Below are 12,724 nucleotides of genomic sequence, written 5' to 3'. Positions count from 1 at the left end.
TGTGTGTGTTATGTGTGTGTGTGAATGTGTGTGTGTGTGATGCGTGTTGTGTGTGTGAATATGTGTGTGATGTGTATGTGTGTGTGTGCGTGCACATGTTATGTGTGTATGTGAATGTGTGTGTGTGTGTGTTATGTGTGTGTGTAAATATGTGCGCGTGTTGTGTGTGTGAATGTGTGTGTGTGATGTGTGTGTGCGTGTTATGTGTGTGTGTGAATGTATGTGTGATGTGTGTGCGTGTGTGCATGCACGTGTTATGTGTGTATGTGAATGTGTGTGTGTGTGTGTTATGTGTGTGTGTGTGTGTGTGTGTGGATGTGTGTGTGTGTGTGCGTTTCACATTCCAGCATCCACAACCTTTATTGCAGGCTGTAGGAGTTTGCTTTGCACAAATTGGTTGCTGTGTCCCAGACATTACAACAGCAAAATCAGAAATCACTGGGAAAAGAGAAGGCAAAGCTAACTTTTTGAGTCCAGTGATCCTTCTCCAGACTATATTATTACAGCAGCAGTATACTGCATTGCCCATGGTGTGTTTTGAGAAGTACTGAGAACCTTTGCTGCCTTTTATTCTGGGCCAGAGGGGTGCCACCTCAAACGCTGAGTTTAGATGCCCTCCTTACATATGACCTTGACACTTTCTAGAATGCCTTAAAAGCAAAGCAGCCAGACTTTCCATGTCTGACAATAAAGAGTGACTGTTCCTGTAATGTGGTGCTACAGTCGAAAATCAGTTTATATTCATTGTGATGGTGTATCATCTCTTTGATTTATACTCTCTGGGGGAGATTATAGGAGGACCACTCACGCCTGAGGAACTCTACCCCAGCTTGACTCAGCATTGTAACAAAAGCATCAGCAAACCGAAAAACACAAAACAAGATCGAACTTGCCTTGTACGTTGATGTGATGCCTAATGAGGAAAGTTCGACACAAGGGAGAGAAGTTCAATAAATACTTTCAAAACTCATTTCATAAACTCAAATCATTTGGAAACCACAAGCAAACATCAAACATAATTGCACAGTCATCGAAACCTCTCTGATATTATATCACAGAAAACATCACCTTGAGTCAATATTACTGCAGAAGGACTTCAAAAAAAAAAGACTCTGTTAAAAATATTGTGTTGTTTTTTTCTGGGAAAAATCTCTTCCAATTTTTGAGAAGGATCACAGCAAAACTAAATATGAAGGACTGAGATTGCAATTATTACTTGAAGAATAAATTTCCATAAAGATTCACATTTTAATCTGATCTTTGACGCATCCTGTATTAATAAACCGTTTTGAGTGCAGCAAGTGCAGCATGTGACAGCCACCTTCAAAGCAGGAAGATCCCACAAGCAGTGAATCAGGTTTTGTTAATTTTGGTTTGAGAGAGAATGGGATCTGGGCATGTGAATTTCCTCAGATGACTGAGTGATGCCGATGGGAAATCAGAGGGAAGCTCCCTTATGGCACAGACCAGGTCAAACTTTGAGAAAGCTTCCTCCCTCTTCTCATTGCCAACATCACCAAAGATCCCTCCCACCCCAGTTATACTCTTCCATTAGGCAGAAGGTACAGAAGCTTAAACACACACACACATACCAACAGAGGGAGGCGGAATTACAATGCTAGTAGGCAGGAACTGGGGCGCCTAAACTGGGAACAGATGTTCTCAGGAAAATGCGCAACATAAATGTGGAGGATGTTTAGGAAGCACTTGCTGGTAGTGCTGGACAGGTTTGTCCCACTGAGGCAAGGAAGGGATGGTAGGGTGAATAACCTTGGGTGACAAGGGATGTGGAACATTTAGTCAAGAGGAAAAAGGAAGCTTACTTAAGGTTGAGGAGGCAAGGATCAGACAGGGCTTTGGAGGGTTACAAGGTAGCCAGGAAGGGACTGAAGTATGGCCAGAGGAGGGCTAGAAGGGGGCATGAAAAGTTCTTGATGGGTAGGGTTAGTGAAAACCCAAAGGCATTCTACACTTATGTGAGGAACAAAAGAATGGCCAGAGTGAGGGTAGGGTCAATCAGGGATAGTAGAGGAACTTGTGTGTGGATCGGAGGAGGTCGGGAAGGTTCTTACTGAATGCTTTGCTTCAGTATTCACTACTGAGAGGGATCATGTCGTTTGTGAGGACAGCATGAAACAGGCTGATATGCTCAAACAGGTTGATGTTAAGAAGGAAGATGTGCTAAAAATTTTGAAAAACATGTCTGCATGGGTTTCCTCTGGGTGTTCCAGTTTCCTCCCACAATCCAAAGATATGCAGGTTAGGTGAGTTTACCATGTTTAATTGCCATAGTGTAGGTTAGGTGCCCTAGACAGGAATAAATGTAGAGTAGGGGAATGGATCTGGGAGGGTTACTCTTTTGACGGTCAGTGTGGACCTGTTGGGCCAAAGGCCTGTTTCCACACTGTACATTTTCAATGAATCTATGATAAGTCCCCTGGGACAGCCATGATATAACCCAGGTTACTACAGGAAGTGAGGGAAGAGATTGCTACCTTTGGCAATGATCTTTGTGTCCTCTCTGTCCACTGGAGTAGTACCAGATGATTGGAGGGTGGCAAATGTTATTCCCTTGTTCAAGAAAGGGAATAGGGATAAGCCTGGGAATTACAGACCAGTCAGTCTTACGTCTGTGGTGGGCAATATATTGGAGAAGATTCTGAGGGACAATATTTATGATTACTTGGAAAACCATAGTTTGATTAGAGATAGTCAGCATAGCTTTGTGAGGGCAGGTCATGCCTCACAAACCTTATTGAATTCTTTGAGGATGTAACACCTTGATGAAGGTAGATCCATGGATGTGGTGTATATGGATTTTAGCAAGACACTTGATAGGGTTCCCAATGGTAGGCTCATTCAGAAAGTAAGGAGACATGCGATATTGGAAAATTTGGCTGTCTGGATACAGAATTGGCTGGCCTAGAGAAGGCAGAGGGTGCTGGTGGATGGACAATATTCAGCCTGGAGCCCGGTGACCAGTGGTGTTCTGTAGGGATCAGTTCTGGGACCTCTGCTCTTTGTGATTTTTATAAATGACTTGGATGAGGAAGTGGAAGGGTGGCTTAGTAAGTTTGCTGATGACATGAAGGTTGGTGGAGTTGTGGATCGTGTGGAGGGCTGTTGTAGGTTGCAACGAAACATTGACAGGTTCCAGAGCTGGGTTGAGAAATGGCAGATGAAGTTCAACCTGGAAAAGTGTGAAGTGATTCATTTTGGAAGGTTGAACTCAAATGCAGATTACAGGGTTAAAGGCAAGATTCTTGATGATGTGGAGGAATCTTGGGGTCCATGTCCATAGTTTCCTCAAAGTTGCCACCCAGGTTGATAGAGTTGTTAAGAGGATGCATGGTGTGTTGGCTTTCATTAGCAGGAGTATGGAGTTCAAGACCTGTGAGGTTATGCTGCAGCTCAATAAAGCCCTGGTTAGACCACACTTGAAATTTGTGTTCAGTTCTAGTTATCTCGTTGTAGGAAAGATGTGGGAGCTTTAGAGGGTGCAGAGGAGATTTACCAGGATGCTGCCTGAACTGGAGAGCATTTCTTATGAAGAAAGGTTGAGGGAGCTAGGACCTTTCTCATTGGAGCAAAGAAGGATGAGAGGTGACCCAATCGAGGTGTACAAGATGATGTGAGGCATAGATAGAGTGGATCACCAGAGTGGAAATGGCTATCATGAGGGGGCATGATCTGAGATGTGACTGGAGAAGGGTTTAGGGGAGATGTCAGAGGTAGGTTCTTTACTCAGAGAGTGATGGGTGAATGGAATGCACTGCCAGGAGTGGGAGTAGAGTCAGACACATTAGGGACATGTAAGTGACTCTTGGATAGGCACATGGATGATTGTAAAATGTAAGGCATAGAGGTTAGTTTGATCTTAGGATAAAAGGTCGGCACAATATCAAGGGCCAATGTTCTATGTTCTATGTTCTGTGTTCTATGTTCTGTGTTCTATGTTCTATAACATGTTCAAGAACTGCTTCTTCCCCACTGTTATTAGACTGTTGCATTGACCTCTCTAATTTCAAATCTAATGTTGCTCATGTTCTTGTGTACTTCCTATGTAGCTGTAATCTTGTATGTCTTGCTGTGTCTAAACATGCTGTGATCTGTATGTCCTTGTATGTTACACTGCACACAAAACAAAATTTTTCACTGTACTTAGGTACATGTGATGATAATAAATCACAGGTAGCTCAGTGGTTAGCACTGCTACCTCACAGAGCCAGGGACCTGGGTTCGATTCTAGCCTTGGGTGACTGTCCATGTAGAGTTTACACATTCTCCCCGTGTCTGCGTGGGTGTGCTCCGGGTGCTCCGGTTTCCTCCCACAGTCCAAAGATGTGCAGGTTAGGTGAATTGGCCGTGCTAAATTGCCCATAGTGTCAAAGGATGTGTAGGCTAGGTGGGTTAGCTATGGGAAATGCAGAGTTACAGGGATGGTGTGGGTCTGGGTGGGATGTTCTTTGGAGGGTTGGTGTGGACTCGATGGGCTGAATGTAGGGATTCTGTGAGCAGGTAAGGACTGATGAAATAAAATAAAATCATCTTCTCCCTAGTCAATGACAACATCCAACATAACAGTCAGATTCCCTCCCTCATTCAAGATCTTTCTATCTCAACTTTGAACATATTTAGATTACTTACAGTGTGGAAACAGGCCCTTCGGCCCAACAAGTCCACACCAACCCTCCGAAGAACAATCCCACCCAGACCCATTCCTCTACATTTACGCCTTCACCTAATACCACGGGCAATTTAGCATGGCCAATTCACCTGACCTGCACATTTTGTTTTGGACTGTGGGAGGAAACCGGAGCACCCGGAGGAAACCCACGCAGACACGGGGAGAATGTGCAAACTCCACACAGTCAGTTGCCTGAGGCGGGAATTGAACCCGGGTCTCTGGAGCTGTGAGGCAGCAGTGCCAACCACTGTGCCACTGTGCCGCCCTTAGATTATATTCCCTACAGTGTTGAAACAGGCCCTTCGGCCCAACAAGTCCACACCGACCCTCTGACTAATGCACCTAACACTACGGACAATTTAGCATGGCTAATTTACCTGACCTGCACATCTTTGGACTGTGGGAGGAAACCGGAGCCCACCCAAGCAGACACAGGGAGAACGTGCAAACTCTATACAGACAGGTCCTGGAGGCTGGAATTGAACCTGGGAGTCTGGTGCTGTGAGGCAGCAGTGCTAACCACTGTGCTGCCCCTTATGTGAGTGCATGTACAGGATTTAATGGATCAGCAACTGTACAGAACTCTGCAGATTCTCTACCCACTGAGAGAAGAAATTCTCCACATCGCTGTCTTAAATGTGTGATCTCTTACTTTGAGATTGTGCCCTAGACTGTCCTAGAAGTGGAAACAGCCTTAATCCGAACCTAACCCTATCAGGTACAGGCCTAACCTGTCAACATTTACAAAATCCCTTCATATCTGGGATCAACCAAGTGAACCTTCTTTGGACAGCCTTAGTCGTTTAGATAAGGAGTCTAAATCTGTTCACAGTATTCCAGCTGTGGTCTCACTCATGCCTTGTATAGTTATTGCAAGACTTCCATATTTTAAAACTAATTCCTTTTGAAATCGCCAACAGTCGATTTGCCTTTCCTATTATCCACTGAGCTTGCACACTAGCTTTATGTGACTTAGGCACTAGGACCCCAATCCCTCTGTACTGCAACTTTCTGCAGTCTTTTTCCATTTAAATAATATTCAGCTGTTTCTGCCAAAATCGAACCTAAGTCCCTGGTGTTGTGAGGCAGCAGTGCTAACCACTGAGCCAGTGTGCCATCCGCATAGGACTCCTTCAGGAATCTAAACCTCTCCACCCTATCCATGCCTCTCATAATACTATATGCTGTTATCAAACCTCACTGCTCTATTCAGTCTTTCCTCACATCCTAGACCTTTCAATGAAGGCTGCATCCTGCTTTTTCAATTCAGGTTTCTCACTTTCAAACAGAATGCTATGTTCTAAAATGTTACAATCAATGTTTCCTTTGGGATCGTTTACTCTGAGGTCATTTATTAAAACTGGTTCATTACCACATTAGCAAATCTGTAATAGCCTGATTCTCTGGTTGGATCCACAATTTTTCAAGGATTAATAAATTCTTCCGTGTTGCTATCTCTGCCAGTTTGCATTTCCAAACTTACGGGAAGATTAAAGGACCCATTAAAGATGAATGTACTGCCTTTTCTATTATCTCCTGAGTTATTCTCTGTCTTACATTATAGCTACTGTTACAGGATTACCAGCATCTCCCTCCCCTTCTAATTTCTTACTTCCACCTCATATGGAATCAACACCTTCCAAACCAAGATCATGTCATGCTGTTGCATTTAGAGTCACGAATATCACGGAAACAGACCCTTTGGTCCAACTCTTCCATGCCGACCAGATATCCGAAATAAATCTAATCCTATTTGCCAGCATTTGGCCCTTATCCCTCTAAATCCATCCTATTTATATACTTATACAAATGCCTTTTAAATGTTGTAATTGTACCAGCCTCTACCACTTCCGCGGGCAGTTTATTCCATACATGTACCACCCTCTGCATGAAAACGTTGTCCCGTAGGTCTCTTTTATATCTTTCCCCTCTCATCTTAAATGTATGCCCTCTAGTTTTGGACTTCCCACTACCCTGGGGATAAGACCTTGCCCATTGATCCAATCCATGCCTTTCATGATTTCATAAACCTCTATAAAGTCATCCCTCAGCCTCCGACACTCCAGGGAAAATAATCCCAGCATATTCAGCTTCTCCCTACAGCTCAAACTCTTCAACCCTGGTAATATCCTTGTAAATCTTTTTTGAACCCTTTCAGACTTCACAACATCCTTCCTAATGCAGGGAGACCAGAATTGGACACAGTATTCCAACAGTGGCCTAACTAATGTTATGTACAGCTGCAACATGACCTCCCAACTCCTATTACTCAATGCAGTGACCAATAAATGAAAGCATACCAAACGCCTTCTTCACTATTCCATGCCTTTCATGATTTTATAAACCTCTATAAAGTCATCCCTCAGCCTCCAACACTCCAGGGAAAATAATCCCAGCATATTCAGCCTCTCCCTACAGCTCAAACTCTTCAACCCTGGTAATATCCTTGTAAATCTTTTTTGAACCCTTTCAGACTTCACAACATCCTTCCTAATGCAGGGAGACCAGAATTGGACACAGTATTCCAAAAGTGGCCTAACTAATGTTATGTACAGCTGCAACATGACCTCCCAACTCCTATCACTCAATGCACTGACCAATAAATGAAAGCATACCAAACGCCTTCTTCACTATCCTATCTACCTGCGACTCCACTTTCAAGGAGCTATGACCTTGCACTCCAAGATCTCTTTGTTCAGCAACACTCCCAGGACCTTATTATTAAGTGCATAAGTCTTGCTCTGATTTGCTTTTCCAATATGCAGCACCTCACATTAATCTAAATTTTCTCCATTTGCCACTCCTCGGCCCATTGGCCCATCTGATCAATTGATAATTATTTGATTTTATCTGCAAGATATAACAATTTCTTTCCACATTTTCATCCGTCAACCAGCATTTCCTAAAGTTGGAAATTTGACTTCACATTATTCTTAGTTGAGTGGTTATTCTTGGACTGAGAGCAACAACATCTGCAACCTGTTTCCCTGAGACAGCATCAATGTCAAAAAATATCGAGCTATCATTTCAAAAACCTGGGCAAAGGTCAGAACAGCATTCAAACAGTTTGAGTTATTGGATGGAGACAGGCAAGGACAGTCAGTTATGGTGGAGAGGGAATAGAATGACCTCTGAACTCAGCGACTGGATTGAAGTTTACATATTTTCAGCTTAAGTATTAGATTAGATTAGATTACAGTGTGGAAACAGGCCCTTCGGCCCAACAAGTCCACACCGACCCGCCGAAGCAAAACCCACCCATACCCCTACATTTACCCCTTACCTAACACTACGGACAATTTAGCATGGCCAATTCACCTGACCCTGCACATCTTTGGATGGTGGGAGGAAACCGGAGCACCCGGAGGAAACCCACGCAGACACGGGGAGAACGTGCAAACTCCACACAGTCAGTCGCCTGAGGCGGGAATTGAACCCGGGTCTCTAGCGATGTGAGGCAGCAGTGCTAACCACTGTGCCACCGTGCCACCCACTAATTATCCAGAAACAGAATGAACTAAGTAGCAAATGTAGGGACAAGAAATTGTCACTTAATATATTGGAACAGAATCAGGCCATTCAGCCCATCGAGTCTGCTCCACCATTCGATCATGGCTGGTGTGTTTCACAACTTCATTCTCCTGCCTTCTTCCCGTAACCCTTGATCTCCTTACCAATCAATAACTTGTTTATCTCTGTCTTAATTACACTCAGTGACTTGGATTCCATATCTGTGCACAGCAATGAGTTCCCCAGACTTCCCCAGAAATTCCTCCTCATCTCCCATCTAAAGGGTCGTCCCTTCGCTCTGAGGCCGTGCCCTCGCGTCTACTACTAGTGGAAACATCTTCTCTGCATCCACTCTATCCAGGCATCTCAGTATCCTGTAAGCTTCAATCAGATTCCCCCTCATCCTTCTAAACTCATCGTATACAGACCCAGAGTCCTCAACCGCTCCAGATATGACAAGCCCTTCATTCCCAGAATCATTCTCATAAACCTCTTCTGGACTCTCACCAATACATGCTTCCTTGAACACGGGGTGCAAAACTGTTCACAATATTCCAAATGCAGCCTGACCACAGCCTTATCCAGCCTCAGCAGTACATCCCTGCTTTTGTTTTCTAGTCCTCTTGAAATTAATCCTAACATTACATTTGACTCCCTAACTGCCAACTACACCTGCACATTAACCCGAAGAGAATCCTGAACTAGCACTCTTAAGTCCCTTTGTACTTCAGATTTCTGAAGTCATTCCCCATTTACTAAGTTCCTGATGAAGGGCTTATACCTGAAACGTCAACTCTCCTGCTCCTTGGATGCTGCCTGACCTGCTGTGCTTTTCCAGCACCGCACATTTCAACTCTGATTGCCAGCATCTGCAGTCCTCACTTTCTCCGAGCTTCTTACCAATGTTGATCAGAACGAATGCAGTCTGAAGGAAGGAGCATGTGCAGAGAAATGATGATAGACTGATAATGTCAGGGCATGGGTCCAACTCCCACAGCTGGCTAAATTTTAAACTTCCATTTATAATTCTGGAGTTGAAACGGTGAATGTGAAATGGCAATCTATTGCTGTAATAGTCCATTTAGTTCATTAAAATCCATCATTCCAACCTGCCTGGTCGCCACATGATTCCAGACTGACAGCAATGCGGTTCACACTAAACTGCCCTCTGAAACAGCCAAGTGAGCCTCTCAGTTCAAGGGCAATTAGGGATGAGCAACCCTTAGGGATAAACAACATATAAAAATAGATTCTTTAATCCAGGGGTCAAGAGTTGGAGTGTTTAAGCTGGTTGGCATTAGAGTCTGTGTGAAGGTCAATTTCACTTGTGCAATTGATGCCCCAAGGGACCGTGAATAAGGTGAGGAAACCAAGGGCAGAAATGTGAGAGGGTGAGGAGAGAGAAAGAGAGAGAAAGAGAGAGAGAGAGAGAGGGACCTTCACTGGGGATGTTTTGTTACAGTCAGCTGAGTGAGAGTTGACAGTTTATTCACTATTAAGATGCATCTTTATTATCAAACCAATGATTTGACGTCTCTGTAGTGCTACAGTAATTTACACTGCCTGGATTGAGCTGTTTTCCCTCTGCCAGAGACAGCAAGTGAGCCGAACCCAGGCAGAACCTGCAATGCAGTCACAGCAAATCCTCTGGATAATAAACAGCAATGTCATGCACAATGAGCCATGGGCTGTTTCCCCACAGAATCTATTGGTGGGTGATGTGGGAGCTGCTCTTTTCTACTCATCAGCTTCGAAAAGCCACATCATTCACTCTTTGGAAACAACAAAAGTTAACTGTCCAAGTGGAATCCAAGGCTGAGGCTGACAGAATCGGGTACAAACTCCCAGAGAATCCGCTGAGAGCAGGAGCTGTCTCCCTGAGGGTGGCACCAAGAACGGGGCTCTGAAGCATCCTGTGTGCCCCCTGCTGCTCTCAAACTGCACCATTTTGCCTCCCCTCACTCGGCGGCACAGTGGCTCAGTGGTTAGCACTGCTGCCTCACAGAGCCAGGGACCCAGGTTTGATTCGAGCCTCGGGCGACTGTCTGTGTGGAGTTTGCATGTTCTCCCTGTGTCTGTGTAGGTTTCCTCTGGGTGCTCTGGTTTCCTTACACAATCCAAACTTGCGCAGGTCGGGTGAATTGGCCAAGCTAAATTGCCCATAGTGTTCAGGGATCTGTAGGTTAAGTGCATTTGTCACGGGTAAATATAGGATAACAGGAATGGGTCTGGGTGGGTTACTCTTGAGAGGGTTGGTGTGGATTTGTTGGGCCACAGGAACTGTTTCCTACACTGTAGGGATTGTATAACTCCACCAATACTTACGGAATCTGACACCTTCCAGGTCAGGGGTTAGATTGGCTCTTGGAGACTTCCAAGTTTTAGGTTGGGGTTTGTTCAGGTCAACCCAGGGTCGGACAGGTCAAGGGCTTAACACACAGGCTACAGCTGGCGAAGCCACTGACTAGTCACACCACAGAAATAGGGCACTACCCAATGGTCCAAGAGCATAAGATATAGGCCATTCAGCCCATCAAGCCAGCTCTGCCATTCAATGGTTGATCTGATTATCCTCAACTATACTTTCTTTTTCCCCTTACTGATTAAAAATCTGACTCAATAAATTTCTTTTTTAATTACCCATAATTAACATTGAGGCATGGAAGATGATAAAGCTGCCTGACTTTCAGCGCTTGTTTGTTTTGGGTAGCTGAATTTGTGACACTCTATCCATCCTCGAACCTACCACCTGTCTGTCTAACTGAACGGTCTGTCTTGTCTTCCTGAAGTCAGTTATCATCTGTAACAAGGCAGTTAGTACCCGAAAGGGTTAATTGATGTCACAACTTAAGATCCGCCCTTCAGGACAACCAATGCCTGTTGCAGGACTTTGATCCAGTGACAGTGAAGGAACGCCGATATATTTTCAAGCCAGGATGGTGAGTGGCTTGGATGGGAACTCTCACGAGGTGGTGTTCCCATGTATTTGCTGCCCTTGTCCTTCTAGATGGAAGTGGTCATGGGTTTTGAAGGTACTGTCGAAGGATCTTTGGTGTCCTGCAGTGCATCTCTGCAGTGCATCTTGTAGCTCGTACAATGTGCTACTGAGCATCATTGGTGGATGGAGTGGATGTTCATAGATGTGGTGCCAATCAAGCGGGCTGCTTGGTCTTGGATGGTGTCAAGCTTCTTGAGTGTTGGTGGAGCTGCACCCACCCAGGCAAGAGTGGATTACTCCATGTACGTGGCAAGTCCAGTTGAGTTTCCCAGGATTTTGATGGTGGGGGGATTCATTGATAGTAATGCCATTAGGCCACTGTTGGAACATTGTGTGCAATTCTGGTCTCCTTCCTATTGGAAGGATGTTGTGAAACTTGAATGGATTCAGAAAAGATTTACAAGTATGTTGCCAGGGTTGGAGGATTTGAGCTATAGGGAGAGGCTGAATAGGCTGGGGCTATTTTCCCTGGAGAAACCGTGGGTTGAGGGGTGACCTTATAGAAGTTTATAAAATCATGAGGGGCATGGATAGGATAAATAGACAAAGTCTGTCCTCTGGGAAAGATATAAAAGAGACCTAAGGGGCAATTTTTCACACAGAGGGTGGTACGTGTATGGAATGAACTGCCAGAGGTGGGTACAATTACAACATTTAAAAGGCATTTGGATGGGTATATGAATAGGAAGGGTTTGGAGGGATATGGGCCGGGTACTGGCAGGTGGGACTGGATTGGGTTGGGATATCTGGTTGGCATGGACGAGTTGGACCGAAGGGTCTGTACATCTCTATGACTCTAAATGTGAAGGGGCCCTGGTTAGATTGTCTCATATTGTAGATAGTCATAGCCTGGCATTTGTGTGGCACAAATGTTATTTGTCACTTGTCAGCCCAGTATCTGAGGAACATCTGCTAAACATTGTGCAATCATGCCTACTTTGCCTTAGGACACTACCATAGAGCTGAGATGACTGACCTCCAACAACCACATCCATCTTCCTATGTGCCACGTATGACTCCAAACACTAGTGAGTTTGCCCTCCAATACCCATTGATTCCAGTTTTGCTCAGGCTCCTTGATGCCAAACTCAGGAGAATGCGGTCTTGATATCAAGGGCTATCACTCTCCCCTCCCCTCTGGAATTCTGCTCTTCTGTCCATGTTTGAACCGAGGCTGTAATGAGGTCAGGAGCTGAGTAGCCCTGGTGGAACCCAAACTGGGCATCACTGAGCAGGAAATTGCTGAGCAGTTCAGCTTGTTAGCACAGTTGAGGACCCCTTCTGTCACTTTACTGATGATGGAGAGCAGACTGATAAGGTTATAATTGGTCGGGTTGGATTTATCCTCCTTTTTGTGTACAGGATACACCTGGGAAATTTTCCACGTTGACAGGAAGATGCCAGTGTTGGAAGTGTACTGCAAGTTCTGGAGCACATTGCTGGAATGTTGTCAGGGCCTGTAGCCTTTGCAGTATCCAGTGCCTCCAACCATTTCTTGGTATTCCATAGAGTGAATCAAATTAGCTGAA

This window comes from Chiloscyllium plagiosum, chromosome 10 (genome assembly GCF_004010195.1).
Source record: "Chiloscyllium plagiosum isolate BGI_BamShark_2017 chromosome 10, ASM401019v2, whole genome shotgun sequence".
Classification (NCBI taxonomy): domain Eukaryota; kingdom Metazoa; phylum Chordata; class Chondrichthyes; order Orectolobiformes; family Hemiscylliidae; genus Chiloscyllium; species Chiloscyllium plagiosum.
This window is presented reverse-complemented; position numbering follows the sequence as displayed.